Here is a 22871-nt window from a genome sequence, read left to right on the forward strand (position 1 = left end):
TCATGATAAATGATGGTGTGTGTGTGTGTGTGTGTGTGTGTGTGTGTGTGTGTGTGTGTGTGTGTGTGTGTGTGGTACAAATATAACAAAGGTTTTATTTTCCAACATGAAAACAAACATAACAGAGTGCTAGTGCACAAACAATAACCGACAATGATAATGGATGAGAGGGGAACTTAAATACACAGATCAAGACAAGGACAACAGGTGACGGTTATGATGATGAGGAGCAGGTGATGATGAGGACGGTGATGAGGAGCAGGTGCAGGTGATGACGACAGATGGTGAATGTGATGAAGACAGAAGGTGAATGTGATGAAGGTGAATGTGACACCAATATCACTGAAACATTTGTGTGTGTGTGTGTGTGTGTGTGTGTGTGTGTGTGTGTGTGTGTGTGTGTGTGTGTGTGTGTGTGTGTAGCATTATTGTGTGTAGCATATGTAGCAAGTATGCATTATTGAGTTAACATGGAAACACTGGTTTGCTTTAGTGCAGAAAACTGGTCAAAATCATGAGGTTTAAAGTGAAAGTGAGCCAATAAGTGGTCTTCTACTGCCCTCTGCTGGCCATTCTACTTAATTAAATTTTTCCACATGTGCTTGCATTTATACTTGAATACACACTAAAAATCACTTATATAGCAATAACTATTATAACATAATCATATTTTGTCAGTGTTAATCACTTTATGTGCACTGACACTTCAAATAATTGCTAGTAATGTGGTAAATCATGGTAAATCATGGTTAACTATGCTGTGTGTGTGTGTGTGTGTGTGTGTGTGTGTGTGTGTGTGTGTGTGTGTGTGTGTGTGTGTGTGTGTGTGTGTGTGTAAGCATGCATTGAGTTAACATGGATAAACTGGTTTGCTTTAGTGCAGAAAACTGGTTTAAAGTGAAAGTGAGCCAATAAGTGGTCTTCTACTGCCCTCTGCTGGCCATTCTACTTATTAATGAAATATTTCAACATGTGCTTGCATTCATACTTGAATACACACTAAAAAAATCACTTATATAGCAATAACTATTATAACACAATCATATTTTGTCAGTGTTAACCACTTTATTTGCACTGACACTTCAAATAATTGCTAGTAATGTGATAAATCAGGCTAGAAACATGGTAAATCAAAGTAAATAATCCTAGATTGTCGTTTATCTCCTGGTAAATAATACTAGAACGTGGTATATCATGGTAAATCATGGTTAACTATGCTGTGTGTGTATGTGTGTGTGTGTGTGTGTGTGTGTGTGTGTGTGTGTGTGTGTGTGTGTGTGTGTGTGTGTGTAAGCATGCATTGAGTTAACATGGAAAAACTGGTTTGCTTTAGTGCAGAAAACTGGTTTAAAGTGAAAGTGAGCCAATAAGTGGTCTTCTACTGCCCTCTGCTGGCCATTCTACTTAATAATGAAATATTTTACATGTGCTTTTGCATTCATACTTGGACACACACTAAAAATCACGTATATAACTAACTATTATAACACAATAATATTTTGTCAGTGTTCATCACCTCATTTGCACTGACACTTCACATATTTGCTAGTAATGTGGTTAATCATGCTAGAAACATTGTAAATCATAGTAAATAATACTGAAATGAGGTGTATCAAGGTAAATCATGCTAGAATCCTAATAAATCATTCTGGAACATGGTATATGATAGTAAATCATGCTAGAATCATATTAAATAATTCTAGAATGTGGCAAATCGTTGTGGGAGGAGCCTATTTTACTCAAATGGCTATAACTCAAGAAGTAAATGAGATATCTTCACCAAACTCAGTACACATGTGTATGGGTTCAATTTGAGGTCACAGTAAACAATTCTATGGAGATCGGAGCATAGGTGGCGCTATAACTGTTAAAAAGCTTTAAAACCATATATATCCCATGGCAAATTGCCTGTATTGGCTGTAAATGGTCTTTTCCATCTATTATGTCAGTGGTTACATGCTTGCTAAATAAATCTTAATAACTTTTGATGCTTTTGTGCTTAAATGCCTTAAAGGCCTTAACTGCTTGAACCCCGATAAATGCTGCTTGCAGCTCTAATTATTATTAGGGGTTCAAGCACGAAGTGCTGAAACCCTATTGTAATTGTGCTGATTTTTATTAGGGGTTCAAGCACGAAGTGCTGAAACCCTATTGTAATTGTGCTGATTTTTATTATTAGGGGTTCAAGCACGAAGTGCTGAAACCCTATTGTAATTGTGCTGATTTTTATTATTATTATTATTATTATTATTCTGCCGTAAAACGCATCGTGCAGCCCAAACCGTAAGAGCTGGAACTTTGAAACTTTGACAGATGGTAGTACAAAAATCGAGGAAAGGTTCAGAGATTATGACCCCGATTGGCCCATAGGTGGCGCTATAACAACCAAAAGCGCGAAACTGCTCATAACTCCTAGACCGTATGTCGTAGACTCAAGTGTCTTATATCATTGGAAAGCTGGACGCCTGACGAACAAAACGTATATCTCCGATTTCATTTCCGCCATGATAGATTTTCCGCCATTTTGAATTTTGTCAAAAATCTACTTTTGCGAACTAGTCCCTGGTTTTTTGCCCGATTGGAACCAAACTAGTGCAGAAATGTTCTCTGGAGACTGAATATCAATAATTATCGAAAAAAAGTGGAAATTTCGATTCACGGTCGCTAAGGGGCGCCAAAACGTACGTTGTGGGAGGGGCCTATTTTACTAAAATGGCTATAACTCCCGATGTAAATGAGGTATCTTCACCAAACTTGGTACACATGTGTATGAGCTTACTCTGGGGTCACAGTAAAAAAATCGCGACGATTGGCCTCATGGTGGCGCTATAAAATGAATAAAACATAAAACAGGCTATAACCACCTGACCGTTAGTCCGATTGACTTGAAAATTGGTATGCAGTGTCTTGGTCCAAGGTGCCATGTATGTGTATGAGGACATTGGCGTATCTCAAAAAACATGGCCGCCATCGGCCAACGAAGTTTGAGCACCTATTAGACAAGGTTAACGGAGGCCGATCGGAACGAAACTCAATGGGCATGTTCGGCTCATGGCCCTAAAGGTCTGTAAGAATTTTGAAAGAAATCGGCCACTAGTTGGCGCTAACGAGTTTTACGGCTCTGTAATCACATGGTGTTACAAATATCCACACAATATGCATATCATTTGATAGATCTCCTCATCCTGAACAACTTTGCCTCAAGAACCATTGCTGTCAATCAAACTGTTCATTAATTATTCATTAATATGTTAAAAACCTACTTTTGCGAACTAGTCCTAGGTTTTTTGCCCGATCGGAACCAGACCAGTCTAGGACAATTCTCTGGACTCTCTAGATCAATAATTATCAAAAAAAAGTTGAACTTTTGCATTTGGATGGCTGTAATAGGGTAATTTATAAAATGGGCGTGTCAAAATACATTAAAAAGCCTATAAATCCTAAATAAAAACTCAGAACTTCACAAAAATTGGTCAGCATATGTGACATAACATCATTAACAAGCATGAAAAATTCTATGGAGATCGGACAATAGGTGGCGCTATAACTGTTAAAAAGCTTTAAAATCATATATTTCCTATGGTAAACTGCCTGTATTGGCTGTAAATGGTCTTTTCTATCTCTGATCATATAATTTTCATATCATAATGTTCAAAACTAGTGCAATACAATTCTCTGGACTCACTAGATCAATAATTGTCAGAAAAAGTTGAACTACTTCATTTGGATAGTTATAATAGGTTCACTTCAAAATCTGGCCTTTACCAAGTGTCCCCGAAAGCCTATATCTCTTTAATCAATGCTCAGACCTTCTTAAAAACAAGTCAGAACGTGTGAAATATCACCCTGAACAAGCATGAAAATTTTCAGACAGATCGGACAAAATTTGCCTCTATAACAGTTAAAAAGGTGAAAATGATATGAATTAATGGCATGTTAAGCCAATAAGTGGTATTTTACTGCCCCCTGCTGTTTAAAATAGTCATTTTCTCATATTGGTATTGGTATCAGCCATGGTAAATCATGATAAATGATGGTGTGTGTGTGTGTGTGTGTGTGTGTGTGTGTGTGTGTGTGTGTGTGTGTGTGTGTGTGTGTGTGTGTGGTACAAATATAACAAAGGTTTTATTTTCCAACATGAAAACAAACATAACAGAGTGCTAGTGCACAAACAATAACCGACAATGATAATGGATGAGAGGGGAACTTAAATACACAGATCAAGACAAGGACAACAGGTGACGGTTATGATGATGAGGAGCAGGTGATGATGAGGAGGGTGATGAGGAGCAGGTGCAGGTGATGACGACAGATGGTGAATGTGATGAAGACAGAAGGTGAATGTGATGAAGGTGAATGTGACACCAATATCACTGAAACATTTGTGTGTGTGTGTGTGTGTGTGTGTGTGTGTGTGTAGCATTATTGTGTGTAGCATATGTAGCAAGTATGCATTATTGAGTTAACATGGAAAAACTGGTTTGCTTTAGTGCAGAAAAATGGTCAAAATCATGAGGTTTAAAGTGAAAGTGAGCCAATAAGTGGTCTTCTACTGCCCTCTGCTGGCCATTGTACTTATTAATTAAAATTTTCCACATGTGCTTGCATTTATACTTGAATACACACTAAATATCACTTATATAGCAATAACTATTATAACACAATCATATTTTGTCAGTGTTAATCACTTTATTTGCACTGACACTTCAAATAATTGCTAGTAATGTGGTAAATCATGGTAAATCATGGTTAACTATGCTGTGTGTGTGTGTGTGTGTGTGTGTGTGTGTGTGTGTGTGTGTGTGTGTGTGTGTGTGTGTGTGTGTGTGTGTAAGCATGCATTGAGTTAACATGGATAAACTGGTTTGCTTTAGTGCAGAAAACTGGTTTAAAGTGAAAGTGAGCCAATAAGTGGTCTTCTACTGCCCTCTGCTGGCCATTCTACTTATTAATGAAATATTTCAACATGTGCTTGCATTCATACTTGAATACACACTAAAAAAATCACTTATATAGCAATAACTATTATAACACAATCATATTTTGCCAGTGTTAATCACTTTATTTGCACTGACACTTCAAATAATTGCTAGTAATGTGATAAATCAGGCTAGAAACATGGTAAATCAAAGTAAATAATACTAGATTGTCGTTTATCTCCTGGTAAATAATACTAGAACGTGGTATATCATGGTAAATCATGGTTAACTATGCTGTGTGTGTATGTGTGTGTGTGTGTGTGTGTGTGTGTGTGTGTGTGTGTGTGTGTGTGTGTGTGTGTGTGTAAGCATGCATTGAGTTAACATGGAAAAACTGGTTTGCTTTAGTGCAGAAAACTGGTTTAAAGTGAAAGTGAGCCAATAAGTGGTCTTCTAGTGCCCTCTGCTGGCCATTCTACTTAATAATGAAATATTTTACATGTGCTTTTGCATTCATACTTGGACACACACTAAAAATCACGTATATAACTAACTATTATAACACAATAATATTTTGTCAGTGTTCATCACCTCATTTGCACTGACACTTCACATAATTGCTAGTAATGTGGTTAATCATGCTAGAAACATTGTAAATCATAGTAAATAATACTGAAATGAGGTGTATCAAGGTAAATCATGCTAGAATCCTAATAAATCATTCTGGAACATGGTATATGATAGTAAATCATGCTAGAATCATATTAAATAATTCTAGAATGTGGCAAATCGTTGTGGGAGGAGCCTATTTTACTCAAATGGCTATAACTCAAGAAGTAAATGAGATATCTTCACCAAACTCAGTACACATGTGTATGGGTTCAATTTGAGGTCACAGTAAACAATTTTATGGAGATCGGACCATAGGTGGCGCTATAACTGTTAAAAAGCTTTAAAACCATATATATCCCATGGCAAATTGCCTGTATTGGCTGTAAATGGTCTTTTCCATCTATTATGTCAGTGGTTACATGCTTGCTAAATAAATCTTAATAACTTTTGATGCTTTTGTGCTTAAATGCCTTAAAGGCCTTAACTGCTTGAACCCCGATAAATGCTGCTTGCAGCTTTAATTATTATTATTATTATTCCGCCGTAAAACGCATCGTGCAGCCCAAACCGTAAGAGCTGGAACTTTGAAACTTTGACAGATGGTAGTACAAAAATCGAGGAAAGGTTCAGAGATTATGACCCCGATTGGCCCATAGGTGGCGCTATAGCAACCAAAAGCGCGAAACTGTTCATAACTCCTAGACCGTATGTCGTAGACTCAAGTGTCTTATATCATTGGAAAGCTGGATGCCTGACGAACAAAACGTATATCTCCGATTTCATTTCCGCCATGATAGATTTTCCGCCATTTTGAATTTTGTCAAAAACCTACTTTTGCGAACTAGTCCCTGGTTTTTTGCCCGATTGGAACCAAACCAGTGCAGAAATGTTCTCTGGAGTCTGATTATCAATAATTATCGAAAAAAAGTGGAAATTTCGATTCACGGTCGCTAAGGGGCGCCAAAACGTACGTTGTGGGAGGGGCCTATTTTACTAAAATGGCTATAACTCCCGATGTAAATGAGGTATGTTCACCAAACTTGGTACACATGTGTATGAGTTCAATCTGGGGTCACAGTAAAAAAATCGCGACGATTGGCCTCATGGTGGCGCTATAAAATGAAAAAAACATAAAACAGGCTATAACCACCTGACCGTTAGTCCGATTGACTTGAAAATTGGTATGCAGTGTCTTGGTCCAAGGTGCCATGTATATGTATGAGGACATTGGCGTATCTCAAAAAACATGGCCGCCATCGGCCAATGAATTTTGAGCACCTATTAGACAAGGTTAACGGAGGCCGATCGGAACGAAACTCAATGGGCATGTTCGGCTCATGGCCCTAGAGGTCTGTAAGAATTTTGAAAGAAATCGGCCACTAGTTGGCGCTAATGAGTTTTATGGCTCTGTAATCACGTGGTGTTACACTTATCATCACAAAATGCATATCATTTGATAGATCTGCTTATGCTGAACAACTTTGCCTCTAGAACCATTGCTGTCAATCAAACAGTTTATTAATTATTCACGAATATGTTAAAAACCTACTTTTGCGAACTAGTCCCTGGTTTTTTGCCCGATCGGAACCAAACGAGTCTAGGACAATTCTCTGGACTCTCTAGATCAATAATTATCAAAAAAAAGTTGAACTTTTGCATTTGGATGGCTGTAATACGGTCATTTATAAAATGGGCGTGTCAAAATACATTAAAAAGCCTATAAATCCTAAATAAAAACTCAGAACTTCACAAAAATTGGTCAGCATATGTGACATAACATCATTAACAAGCATGAAAAATTCTATGGAGATCGGACGATAGGTGGCGCTATAACTGTTAAAAAGCTTTAAAATCATATATTTCCTATGGTAAACTGCCTGTATTGGCTGTAAATGGTCTTTTCCATCTCTGATCATATAATTTTCATATCATAATGTTCAAAACTAGTGCAATACAATTCTCTGGACTCACTAGATCAATAATTGTCAGAAAAAGTTGAACTACTTCATTTGGATAGCTATAATAGGTTCACTTCAAAACCTGGCCTTTACCAAGTGTCCCCGAAAGCCTATATCTCTTTAATCAATGCTCAGACCTTCTTAAAAACAAGTCAGAACGTGTGAAATATCACCCTGAACAAGCATGAAAATTTTCAGACAGATCGGACAAAATTTGCCTCTATAACAGTTAAAAAGGTGAAAATGATATGAATTAATGGCATGTTAAGCCAATAAGTGGTATTTTACTGCCCCCTGCTGTTTAAAATAGTCATTTTCTCATATTGGTATTGGTATCAGCCATGGTAAATCATGATAAATGATGATGGTGTGTGTGTGCGTGTGTGCGTGTGCGTGTGTGTGTGTGTGTGGTACAAATATAACAAAGGTTTTATTTTCCAACATGAAAACAAACATAACAGAGTGCTAGTGCACAAACAATAACCGACAATGATAATGGGTGAGAGGGGAATGATGAGGAGGAGCAGGTGATGATGAGGAGGGTGATGAGGAGCAGGTGCAGGTGATGACGACAGATGGTGAATGTGATGAAGACAGAAGGTGAATGTGATGAAGGTGAATGTGACACCAATATCACTGAAACATTTGTGTGTGTGTGTGTGTGGCATTATTGTGTGTAGCATATGTAGCAAGTATGCATTATTGAGTTAACATGGAAACACTGGTTTGCTTTAGTGCAGAAAACTGGTCAAAATCATGAGGTTTAAAGTGAAAGTGAGCCAATAAGTGGTCTTCTACTGCCCTCTGCTGGCCATTCTACTTATTAATTAAATATTTCCACATGTGCTTGCATTTATACTTGAATACACACTAAAAAATCACTTATATAGCAATAACTATTATAACACAATCATATTTTGTCAGTGTTAATCACTTTATTTGCACTGACACTTCAAATAATTGCTAGTAATGTGGTAAATCATGGTTAACTATGCTGTGTGTGTGTGTGTGTGTGTGTGTGTGTGTGTGTGTGTGTGTGTGTTACAAATATAACAGATTTTATTTTCCAACATGAAAACAAACATAACAGAGTGCTAGTGCACAAACAATAACCTACAATGATAATGGGTGAGAGGGGAACTTAAATACACAGATCAAGACAAGGACAACAGGTGACGGTTATGATGATGAGGAGCAGGTCATGATGATGATGAGGGTGATGAGGAGCAGGTGCAGGTGATGACGACAGATGGTGAATGTGATGAAGACAGAAGGTGAATGTGATGAAGGTGAATGGGAGTATGCATTTTTGTGTTAACATACAAACACTGGTTTGCTTTAGTGCAGCAAACTGGTGAAAATCATGAGGTTTAAAGTGAAAGTGAGCTAATAAGTGGTCTTCTAATGCCCTCTGCTGGCCATTCTACATGTTTTTTGCATTCATACTTGGACACACACTAAAAAAAATCACTTGTATAACTAACTATTATAACACAATCATAGTTTGTCAGTGTTTATCACTTCATTTGCACTGACACTTCACATAATTGCTAGTAATGTTGTAAATTTGTCAACAACATTTGTCTTCTACAAAAAGAAGACTTGCATTAAGGATTTGAATACTTATTATTTATTTATAAATCTGATATTGTCTATAATTTGTAACATTGCTATATAATGTTTGCACAAAGTATAAACTTCACAAAGCTTTGTACATGTGAAGAACATGTCATTTTGAAGAAATATGCAACATTTCATGGACTTCTGATGCTAAGAGGGTTCACAGTAAAATCTAAACTAACAATAATTTCAACTGTAAGATGGAGGCTTTAATACCACTGTTGTCCACTAGAGGGAGCAGCAAGATTACATTTACAATATTTTAAATGTTTTTTTCAGCTTTCAGTGTGGGAACAAAGAAATTATTAAAGCTATTTTGCATTATCACAATGCACTGTAATATAGTTTTATATTATTGGATCACAAACAAAAATGTGAAATACTTAATGACCATTAAAAGTTATGTTCACAATATCATATCTCATTACAACATATTGTGTGTGTGTGTACGCATGTGTAAAACGGTATCAAGTATTATTGTTTAAAGTTCTCTTTTCTCTGTTTTAGTGTATCCTTTTATGCTATTTGTGTCAGTTGTACATTACAAGAAGCATAAATGTTTAAAACTCTAGGAATTACAATATTAAAATAGACATATAAACAACCATGCAAAATTTCATGGAGATTGGGCAATACGTACCTCTATAAAAGTTAAAAAGGTTAAGAATGATCATTTTTCTATTTTTTGAATTTCTCTGAAATTATTTTTCTGAAATTCCCACTAGATGGCAGTAGAGAATCACTTATTACTACATTCTGCTCGCTAATATTTTAACTAATTTAATTTGAAATCATATTTTATCTTTAAAAAATCATTATAATAACATTACAGATCAGATTTTTTAAGGTTTACCATTTATTGATGATTTGAGGCATATTTTTGTCAATAAAATTATATGATTACAATGACAATTGAAAATTGTGTTTTAAACGGGAAACCTGTAATAAGATTTTTTTTACCTGGCATTTATTTAATATGTGTGTGTGTGTGTGTGTGTGTGTGTGTGTGTGTGTGTGTGTGTGTGTGTGTGTGTGTGTGTGTGTGTGTGTGTGTGTTTAAACATTTTTATTAGAGTTAATATGGAAAATGTGCCATTAAAAATACATGGACTCAAACAAGTCAAAGAAAACAAAACTGTATTTTATTGACAGAATAATACAATGTTTCTTTTGAAACAATGCATATGAAAATAGGTAATATGAAATCAATCAATTCATTCAAATTCAATTTTTGCATATTGAAGTATGTCTCTGTAGTAAAACAATTTTTTATAGTAATCACATTAAATGAAAATACATAACTGTGCAGTATTGATATTTGAAATGACAGAATCTACAAATAAAATTTAAAACACTACTTATTAAAATAAAAAAAAGTTAAATAGTAACCGAAAAAAACATAAATAATTTTTTTTTTAAACAAACCATAGGAAAATATTTGAAAAAAAGTCCAATAGTTGTAAATAAATATTCATTCATTCATTCATTCATTCATTCATTCATTTCAATTGTTTGCACATTTTCTACACATGAACGTAGAAAAGTATTTGTGTTAATATATGTTCAAAACTATATTGCATATTAAATAAGAATAATTTTCAAGTATGAAATATGTGAAATTGCAGAATATATAAATTAAAAATATCAACAATAAAAATAAAGCATTCATTCATTCCTTTTAAATGAATTGAAAACATTTTCAAAGCAAAAATAACATTCAATAAAAAGTATAGTTCTTAAGTAGTAGATTAATGAGGCAATAAATAGTAAAAAAGACGTCCACATAAAATCTGAAATTACATAATATAAAAATTAATTTTAAAAACATTAAACATAAATTGATTAATTCATTCAAATGCATTTAAAAATATATTGAAATTAAATATTATTATTTTCAATAAAAGTGTAGTTGTTAAATACATTAAAGAAGCATTATAGAGTAAAACAAAAATCCAAATTAAATGTGAAATGACATAATATAAAAATTAATTTAAAAAAAAATCAAAATGTCAACAATAAAAAATAAACCAATCATTCATTAATTCATTCTTTTTGAATGCATTGAAAAAATGCAAATTTTAAAAACAAAAATAAAATTACTGTAGACCTACATTAATAAAAATAATTTTAAAAATATAACAACAAACAAGTTATATTGGTGACAGGGAAAGTGAAACTGAACATGATAATGAAAGGAAACAGAATACTATTGTGACTTAATTCTCCCCAATCACACACCACCAGAAATGTTGTGCTCATGCTGCAAAATTTTCAACAGAGGTAACAGAGGTTGGCAATGAGCAGACAAATACCAATGAGACCCAGGATCTGGCTAAATGAAACAACACAGTGGAGATGATGGAGGAAGAAGACAAAGGATGACTTAGAGGAGGTGATGGAGGTAAGAGGCAAGGTGGAACCATGATTCAGACTGACATAGGTGTAGTTGTGAACAGTGTAGATTCAGGCAGAGATGGTGACCAAGGAGACTAAGACCTGTGAGCAGCTTCAGCAAAACAGACTTGGAGCTGGGCAGGACCAGTGGTGATGAAGATGACATGGAATTGGACTGAAGCAGAGCAACAAAGACATCTAATGACTGGACTGAACTAGCAGAGATGAAGGCATCTTGTAAGTTGGCCAAACCAGTGGAAACTGTAATTATCCATTTCATCCCATGACAATAATTCAGTGGACAGTCGGCTCATAGGACAATCCTCAGAGATGACAGTGTGGTCAGGGCTTCACTTCAGTCTATGCAGGACAACACCACTACAATTCCATCAATCAAAGACAAGATTGGCCTCTGTTAAACACAAAAACTAGGGATAAGCGTTTCAGAATGTTCAACACATGGCAATGTAAAATAACTGAACAACTGATTGTTGATTTCCTCTTTTGAAAGCCAAGAACAGAAAGCTAAAGCTGCAATAAGCTCAAAGTTACCAAAATAAACAGAGAACAGTAGAAAAATTACCTTGCACTGTGATGAATCTGAATGCTGAACTGAGCCACACAGATGTAGTCCACAATTGTAATGGTGATGTGATGATCTGGACATTGTTGTCTATAGTCAAACTGCTTCCTTGATTTGCAGAATGTAATCTTCAGCTGGTTCTGGAGTTGAATATTGTCCTAATAATGAAGATGATCTGGTCATCAATCAGTGTAAGATATTTGATGTACCTATAGACAATGAAGATGTGATTAGGATTTTTTTTTATACTTTATAACTTATACAAATTTATAAAACATTGTGCTTAAAGCAAGCATGTATGCATATAAGCATATATTACAGAGCAATGAAAGTTATAATCAATTTAAACGAAAAAATAATCTTACCTTGTTTATCAATACTTGAAGTGTTGGAATATGATGATAATGAAGCAGCAAAGATATTGTAATATTTCTTAAAGTCCATCTTTGTCTTTTCTTCTTTTTTATATATCTTCTCATTTATTGTTTTGCTGCAAATATTCACCTTTTGAATTACTTTACTATAAATTAGCCAACTGTATGATGCAGGTCTCCATATAAATTCATTGTAAAATGACATTACAAAGACATTTTGAACAATAAAATACATCAAATAAATAAAATGAATGAATGAATGAATGAATGAATGAATGAATGAATGAATGAATAAATAAATTAAAAATAATAAAATGTTTGTGTGGGTGTTAAGGCCTTTGAATAAAAAAACATATATTTTGACATGTATATTTAAATAATAAAATATTAACATTATAATAATTCAACAGGAATATGGAAATGTATTGTAGGTGGCCTTAACACCCACTAACAATCCTAATGTCTAATGCTGCCTTCACGTGCTATCGGAAATGTGTTATTTCAGACATCTTATGCCATGATTATGAATTTGACATGTTAATGTGTTTTGTTGTACAAAAAAATATATATTTTTGATAGAATCTGATTCTTATCTATTTCTTTCGGAAATATCCTATTTCTGACTTCATAAGCCATGATTATTGGTTTGACATGTTCGTGTGCTTTGTTGTACAGAAAAATAGTATTTTTGATAACATCTATAGTGATTCTTATTTCATAAATCTTATTAATCAACAATAATTATTATGCTAAATTTCCAACTAAAAAATATATTTGCACTAATTCCGATAGCACGTGAAGGCAGCATGAATTCCCACAGAGGCCGTCCAGTGTTAGTCATCCACCTCTGCATCCCCCCCCCCCCCCCCCCATTCTGGTTGGACGTTTCATTACAACAGCCACTTCAGCACAACACAGTCATGATAGCTGAAGTATGTAGGCATGATATCAATCTTTATTCTATCAATATCAATATCTTTAATGTATACATGGTCAATTAATGTGCCATTTTCAGTTGTTGCATTTGCAACAATTTGTGTGAAGCCAAAATGCTGCATGAGATCATGAATAGTTGATTTATTGAAAATGTTTTCATTGAAATCTCCTAGAATTATTTTTCCACCTGATAAGCTGTTTATTTGATGAATTAAGGTAATCAAGTTCTCTCTAAATAACGGCATGTTATATGATGATGGTCTGTATACGACTGCCACAGTTGTGTTTAAGTCTTGTGTATGACACATTAGACATTCAATGTTAATGCATGGTAAATCAACTAAACCAGCTTTTACATTCTCTCTGTGATATATACCAACACCACCATGATTTTCCTGTTTAAGTGTAGCAAAAACATCTTCACTTGTGTCATATGCAACACTTCGTGGTTTGTCATGAAAGTGGTATCCAGAAAGATTGACGTCGTTCTCCGAATAGTTTGGCTTTAGCCACGTCTCTGTTACACAAATCATATCTGCTTGACAATATCTGTTATCTTGCCGAATATCTAAAATATGTGGAATGAGCCCTTGGACATTGTGTAGCATCATTTGAAATTGTATGTTTTCTGTGGTTTCACATGGATCAATGAAAGGAGGCATTCTCTGTAGAGCTTCCTCAATGTTGTCTTTTGAAAAAATAGCTTTTTCTGTGAAATCTTCTATTATGAGTCCATCAAGAGAGGTCACTCGACTTAATGCTACATATGCTTGTCCTGGAGCAAATATCTTTTTCAATGAAACAACAGCTTTGTTCACTGTCAGACCTTGCACTTTGTGAACTGTGGAAGCCCATGCCAATTTCAAAGGAAACTGTCTTCTGACACCACCACTGCTTGTCACTTTCTCTTCTTCAGGCTCGATTGCTGTGCTTTTCTCCAGTCCAGGTTTTAAACATGGATTTTTACCTCTAGCTTCTTTACCAGCTCGTTCATCATCAAATTCAATGTATATTTTTGATGGAAATATTTCATCATTTTCATAATAGAATTCTTTAATTGTTCCAAAAATTCCATTCACAAGACCATCTGATACATTGATATTTTTCAGTAGCATTACTCGAGCATTGATCGCTAATTCAAGCGTTTTTTCCAAAGAACTGTTGTGAACTCTGAGATGAAACCCATCCTTTTTTTCCATTCGGCCAGTTTTAGCATTTCTCTCAAAATCCTGGGCGTTCACAGTAACTGTGTCAGAGCATATTTTGTGCACCATTTTTATGTTATGTTCATTAACCTCACTATTAGTAGCATAAATATGGATATCTGTACTCTCATCACCATCACCTGTTTCACATGATTTTAGCATAGTAATATCTTCTTCAAGCATTACTTCATCTTTTTTACGTCGCCTTAAACGATTTAATAATTCTGCAAACTGTTTGTCCTTCTGGCGCATGATCTCTGTAAGTTCAACCAAACTGAAGTTAGTTTCCCAAAGATTCACACTGTTCACTGGTTCGGTGTAAAGTGGTTTTCCTTTGACAGGAGACAGCTGATAAAAATCTCCAACTGCTATGACAGAGACTTTTCCGAATGCAGAGTAATCACCTGTTTGTTTGATCTGTCTTAATCTTCCATGAATATATCCTAGAAGTTTATGATCAACCATTGAAATTTCATCAATTATTAATATTTGCAGTTTTCCAAGTTTGGCTCTCAAGGAATTCATTTTTTCATCTCCAAGTGGTTGATATGGCAGTGATGCATTTATTCCAATGCAGAGACTGGAATGTACAGTAGACCCGTTAATCTGGTACGCGGACACACCAGTAGGAGCACTTAATAGCACATGTGTCTCATCTGGGTTGTCTGTTAACTTTGAAAGTATGCGAGAGGCTTCATAATAGATGGCTTTAATCAGTACTGACTTTCCAACACCTCCTGGACCAGATATGAACAAATGAAATGGATCTGGGTTTTCACCTTGCACTTTTGCTAAACACCATTGTCGCACTTTGTAAAAGATTTGTGACTGCTTTTCATTCAAAGAACGCAGTAAATCCATGGCATCTTGCTTTGTCATCGCTGATGGATTGTTTTCTATCTTGGACGTACCCACTTTTGGTAATAAATCAGGAATGATATCATCACATTCTTCTGTTTCTATTTGATCTTTCTTACTCTCCAGACATTCGAGACGTTCAAGTTCAGCTTCTGGACAGATTTGGGCCCAAGCATCTTCCATTGGTCCATGTTGTTCTAAATCATCTTGAGCTCTTTGTATTGTGTCTGCTTCTTTCTCAAACTTTCCCATATTACTGTCCACTATCAATTTCACTGACTCAAGCTGAGCATCTGAAATTGTTACAAATCCAGTCTCATAAAAATCCTTATATGTACTGAAATTTGTTGGTTTCAATTGATCTCGCACAAAATGAGGCAAAAACAATTCTAAAATACTTTGATGATAATTTTCAGAATTTTTAGTGGGTGAAAAACGAGCATATCGCACAATGGCAGAGTCTGTATGAGTTCTTTTTCGCACAAACCCCATGTCATTTTCCAGTCTTACTCTGTCTGGACATTTTTCAGAAGCAGTCAAAACTCTGTATTCTGATGCAAAGGTTGCTAAACACATTCCACTGAATTCATCTGTATGTGGACGGGCTCTGTATCTGTCTGAGATGCTTTTCATCCAAATGCCATCACCGTCATCTTCTCCACATTCAGCTTTTTTATGTATGGTGTTTAAGGGTAAACTCATTCTTATTTGATTAGTACCAGTTGGAATAAACACCACTTTCCTTGATCCTTGTTTTAGTTTCATGTTAGTCAGTCGATACACACTCTCTTGAGCTGAGACTTCTCGATTATGTAAAAACACACTTCCTAGTTTTCTTAAAGCCTGTTTAGCATCCATATTACCTTGGTTGTGTGATTCTCTTTGAGCATTTGCCAAAAGCAATCCCATTTCTCTCTCAGCTTTAGAAATATAGGATATTATATATACTATACAAGAGTAAGCGTCAACAACAAACTGTATGTCCATGTTTGCATTCCAGCATCGTAAAAGATCTGGGTTATATTGATTGACCCACACATCATTTGGATTTCTCTTCAACACAACACTTGTTTTTTTCGTCATTTTATTGTAAGCCATTTCAAATATCTCTTGATTTATACCAATAGATGCAAACATAGAGTCAACTGAGTCAAAGACAGCATCACTATTCAACAAACATTCTCTCACTCTTTTCATTATAGCTTCAGCTATCTCTTTTGATATTTGTTGGCAGTTGTTTGTCTTTTTGCATTCACTTTCAATTTTTTCATCATCTATTTCATTTTCATCCGTATCACACTTGCTGCTTCTTGTAATGAAAGTATTGTTGGTTGGTGGACGTGGAAAGTTAAATCTACACACAGTTCCTTTCTTTTTACATGTTTTTGAATGTCTTTTGCTGTGCTGTTGGACAGTGCTCACAATTTCATGCATTTCTTCCTGCTGTTCAGGTGGCATTTCACAAGTGACATATTGATCAACAAATGCTACAACTTCATCATCGTCATCTCTGTCTACTTGAGGTGCATTTTCAACCCAAAAGAGACAATGTGTATGAGGGGATCCACGCTGTTGAAATTCTATTCGATAGAAATAATCTATTATTTTTCCGATTGGCTGGGCTGGCGACATGATCACATCTCTTAGAAAGCAATGAAAGCGATGGTCAAACATTCTAGCAGCAGTTACAGGATTGCGTTTAAGCATTCCACATCTATCAGACCAGTCCAGTTCATCAATAGGAGTTTCACAGCCCTCTTGTTTCACAATAGATTGCATTAGCTCTGGCCATCGCAAGTCTGCTGATGAAAATGAGCAAAACCATGTTGGGATACCTAATTGTCTCACCATTGCAAACAAATCTTTTTGAACATTTTGCCAAAAAACAGGACTCCCTCTCACTGGCTTCAAGAATTTATAACCCTGATCAAAATTTAAAATCTTTTGCAATGACTCTTTGTTTGTCAGCATTTCTGCAGTAATTTTTGTTTTGTTGCTTGTGTCATGGCCTTTCCGCAAAGCAATAGATACATTTGAGATAACTTGATTAAGCTCAGACAAATATTGTCCATAAAAGATATAATCTAGATTTTTAGCAAAACGTCCATCTGCATTTAGGATTCTGTTATTTAAGTATCTAGACAGTGTTAATTTTTCAGGTCGTTGATCATGAAATGTTCCTGTTCCTTTTGGGAAGAGAACTGGAAAACATTTGGCTTCATTGGTTTCATCCATTAACATTCTCACTGGATTATTGCCCTCTGCTGGTGCAAGTGACATAATGCCATCAAAATGTTGATCTAAAACCTCTTGTGCAATATCCACTGGCTGTAAACATGAATCCATAAATAAACCATGTTGCTGTCGATCATGAAGTGTTTCATCAGTGATTTCTTCATCCTCATTCTCAATATTGTGCTCTTTATCAACACACATGTCCTGACATCCATTCAAATCTTGTTCATTGTTATCAGTTTGATCAGTGATCTGTTCTTCTGTTTTACTTAGAGGATTAATCCAAGTTTCATTAAACTCTACATCTGAATACCATTTGTTATTTTCTTTTAAGTAAGCCAAAGCAGTTTTGACATGATCAGTGTGCACAAATTTATATTCATAATGTCCTTTGTATGTTAATTTCCTCTTAAGCTTTACTCTAATCATCAAGTCTTCATTTTCTGATCTTGGTAAAACATTCACCACATCTGTAACATTAGACGGAACACAAGTCACTGGTCCATGAACACCATTCTGTCCACCTCGTGGTAATGCCAGCATCTTCATGAATGGAATATGCATTGCTATTAGATGTTCTTCAAGAGAGTTTAAACAGCTCAATTCAACAGGAATTGGATCCAGAGCGAGATTATTTGCTACACTTTCAGCAGGCATTTTACCTTCACTTATCTTTCTATCACATGTGTGACAAATCCACAGAGATTCAGCTGGAGTATTTTTATGAACACAATCTTTACTACAATTTCTATTACACTCGTGCAAATAATTCAGTGTTATACATTTTTCTGCAATATAACCAGCATGAATAGATTTGTGAAAATATTTATTTTTATTGCAATTTTTCACTTGCATTTTGAAACAACAGCGATGACAAACTGAACATACATAATCAGGACCTGTTGATATTTTTTCTTTAAATTGTTCAATCACAAAATCAATCTCTTTCCTTTTGATATCTGCCTCACGCCGTGTCACAGCATTTCTCTTTTTAATAGTATTGGCAAAACTAATATCATTTTTATATTTCTCTTTGTTATAATCAATCACTTTACATTTGTGTATCTCGTTTTCCTTATATTTCTGAACACTGTACATTTTCACTGCCTGGTTGTGTGCGGTATTGTCACTGTACTTGTCTACACTGTACTTTTTCACTTCCTCCTTGAATGCGGTATTGTCACTGTACTTGTCTACACTGTACTTCTTAACTTTGACTTTATGTGTTTCATTTGTGGAATACTTCTGAATACTGTACTCTTTTAGAGCCTGTTGATGCAAATAATCTGACTTATATTTATCTGTGCTATAATTTTTTACTTTTTTTTATGGTGTTCGTTTTTCTCGTACTTTTCAGTGCTGGCTGTCTTTAGTTTCTTTTTATAAGTTTTATCCTCATGATATCTTTTGTTTACATTCATTTTTTTCTCCTCTTTAAAGTCATGATTGCTACTATATAGGACTTTCTCTCTATAAAGCTTACGTGGGTCTGAGTTAGCTTTTAATGATGCATGACACATTGAAGCTTCAAATGATGATTTACAAATGGAAGCACAGTTACCATCTGTTGTTTTTACACATACAACAACTTCATAGTGACAGCTATTTACATGTTTTAAGTAAATCCCATTGAATTGACAGCTATGTCTATTTGAGACAGTTAAGGCTGAATATTTAAGCCACTTCTCTTGACTGTATGTAAATATGTCCACACCAATTAAATCACTGGCTGCTTGTATTTCCAGCTCTGTTGCCCAAGTTCCAACATATTTCATTCTTGAAGTGTTGATATAGTTTACAACTGAACTGTGTCCTTGTCTAAGATACTGAGTGTACCTTCCTTCATTCTGCAGTATGTGTGATACAACAGCACGCCTCAGTTTTCTGTGTTCTCGTTCACTTCCACTTACAGCATAAGCTACCGCTCTGAAAAAGCAGTTACCGTCACCCACAATTTCTTTGGTTTCACAAGGTTCAGCCATTTCAACAATCTCATTTGGATTATTCTGTTCGTTTACAACGTGTACAATGTTCAGCTTCAAGCAAATAGTTTTTTGTTGCTGTACTATTAATGGATTAAACTGAAAAGAAACACTGTCAGTTTGAGTAATGAATTCAACTTCAGAGGCATCTTCATTAGGGCAGGAAGAAAACAGTCCCGTTTTTTTTATTTGATCTGTGCTTGTGAAATCAGTCAAAGAAACACTGTCAGTTTGAGTAATGAATTCAACTTCAGAGGCATCTTCATTAGGGCAGGAAGAAAACAGTCCCGTTTTCTTTATTTGATCTGTGCTTGTGAAATCAGTCAAAGAAACACTGTCAGTTTGCGAAATAAATTCAACATCAGCTGCATTTTCATTGCTTGGGAATTCAGGCGATATTCCAGTGTTCTCTTGTGTACATGTTTCATTCATAAGTATTTGATCTGTGCTCATGAAATCAGTCATAGAGTGACTGCAACTTGCCATTTCTGAGTTTACACCTTTACTCACTCTTATTGCTTCAGTATTTTCCTCCACCACTGGATGGCACACCAATCGATCATGCTGACTGTGTTTGTCAATCACATTTGCCTGCACCCCAGTTAGCTCAAATGGACGATTATATGCTTTCAAAGATGCACCCAGTCTCTTAAAATGAATGCCCAAAGAGGTTATGCTAGGATGGAAAACCACTACACTCTTACCACGAGCTGAAACTGTTCCATCACCGAGTCGTGCATGCGGATCAATCACTGCATACCATGAACCTTGTCTGACAGCTGCACATATTGTTTGCCTTATGTTTACCAAACATGCATCAAACCTCTGGAATGCTTCATGTAATGCATCATCAAATGACATGGCAACACCTTGCAGACCTTCATCGTATCGATTAATTCCAAACAACCCAGTATATGACACAGAAGAATAGTTTATTGAAAAACAACAATCATTCAGTGTGTGTGTGTCAGGCAGCTCAGCAACTTCTATGTAGCCATTCACAGGATCGTTGATTTTGCCGGTGTCTCTCATGGCACTGTACAGGTCATCTCCACGCATCAGAACATCATTCAGGTCACTCGAGGTCCATCGCAACACATTTTTCACCTTACACATCAAGATTGCAGTTAAACTGTTTGCTGCACATTGCCTGCCGCTATTGTCGCCAAAACACTTTGCACCCTGATGGAAAGAGCCTCTGATGTACGATTTCTGTGGACACAAATCAGAAACAGCTTTCATGGTCATGTTAACGGTACTATTATGATCCGTGTTTTTAGCATCATTGTTTAGACCAGTTGTTAGACCAGTTGTTAGACCAGTTGTTAGACCAGTTGTTAGACCACTTGTTAGACCAGTTGTTAGACCACTTGTTAGACCACTGTTATGACCACTGTTATGACCACTGTTATGACCAAGTTTTATAGCCCCGTTGTGATGTACACAACGTTCTGTTACTTCTGCCAATTTTTTAAGAGGTGGCAGAGCCTCTTCAGGATCAGCAGCCATCCGGTCTGCCATCCTCTTCTTTGCGGCCTGGGAGCGCCGGGCTTGCTTTGTACGAGGCATCTGTACACACAAAAACAAATAAAATTACACATTATTGCATCACAATTCACAAACAGTACAATAAAGAATAAAACATCTAAAAATAAAATGCATTCGTGTTTGTTCACATTAAAACAAGATATTCTATTAATGATGATAATTTTGCATTTCAATGTTTAATTTGGTATTTATCAGATACAATGTTTTTATATGCAAAGATTTTAAAAATATATAAGCATTAACTTTATTGGATTATAAAATATTTTGAGTTTAAAACTACATAACAGAATAATAACTGGCAACTATTTAGATGACACATTAGCTTATCATAATACCAACACAGAACTAAATTAATTTTACACATATGTAACAAAGATAATATCATAAATCTACATAGTAAATATGCTTGTAAATAAACTTTGTATTTTAAAGAACATAATGTGAGTGCACTAATACCATAATCAGCAATGCATCATGCTCTGAATCCCCAGAAATAACCGTATTATCTGAAACACTTCTAAAAGCAACCAGCTTGCACGACCCTGTTTTACTTAGTTTTACCACTAGATGTCAGTATAACCAAGTTTTTTCATTTTATTTACATCTTTATAACAGTTAAGACCTTTATCCTCTTATTAGATTTTAAATACATTTCCCCAATTTACTTTTATTGACAAAACACACAATACCACATCCTGCCCGGAAACATATATAGTGAATATATCTATGATATACATTATATGAGTTATAAAGCAAAAGTTTATATCTCTAAATTAAAAATGAAGATAACAATAAAGAATTTTTTTTTGTTAACAGATAAGACAAATGTTCTGCAAGGACAAACATTAGTTTTCCTAATTAACATTTATATTCAATTGCATGCTATTGTTCTTTTATAGTTGCTACTCTCATAAAAAGAATGTAATTACATGGTGACTTTTAAACCTAAATTTAACGTCCAACAACAGATATTTCAGCAAAATTAATATTTTTTGCTCTGAATTTTAACTCTTTGTCTCTAATAGAAATGATCGGTGTGTCGTGTTATAGCTGGGTGGGGTTGGCGTGGGGGAAAACAATCCTTTCCCCCTGAGTGGAAAAGCGTTGTGTTAACCCAGTATAGCCTACGTAGAATCACTTCTGAAACATGGAAAAACTGAACCTTACTGTCCGGACAGTATCTGTGACAGGACAAATGAAACAACGGGATTGCCAGATATGTCATTTTCTCGTTAAAATATATGCTGCTCCTCCAAACATCACATGACAATAGCCTACTTCATTTAAAGACTGGGTGATGTATGAAGTGGTTTATTCAGTGTTCCTGAATTTAATGGATTTAGAGTATGTATTCATCAAATAAAATTACCATATAACAGTATTGTGGTATGAAATAGATATACATTGCACATGGCATATAAAATATATATATATAAGTTTGTTTGTGCTAGAATATAAACGTGTCAACAAATGGCTCCGCACGATCCTAGCTTAGGAATAGGGTCTTATCTAGCGAACTGTTCAATCATTTACAAAAAAAAAAAAAAAATGTATATATACTATTTCACATTATCAGGAAATTTTCATTTTTAGGTGAACTAATCCTTTAACATTATGTTAATGCATTAGTTAAGCTAGAAATAATTT

Source organism: Scardinius erythrophthalmus (assembly GCF_964197995.2).
Source record: "Scardinius erythrophthalmus genome assembly, chromosome: 18".
NCBI classification, from domain to species: Eukaryota; Metazoa; Chordata; class Actinopteri; order Cypriniformes; family Leuciscidae; genus Scardinius; species Scardinius erythrophthalmus.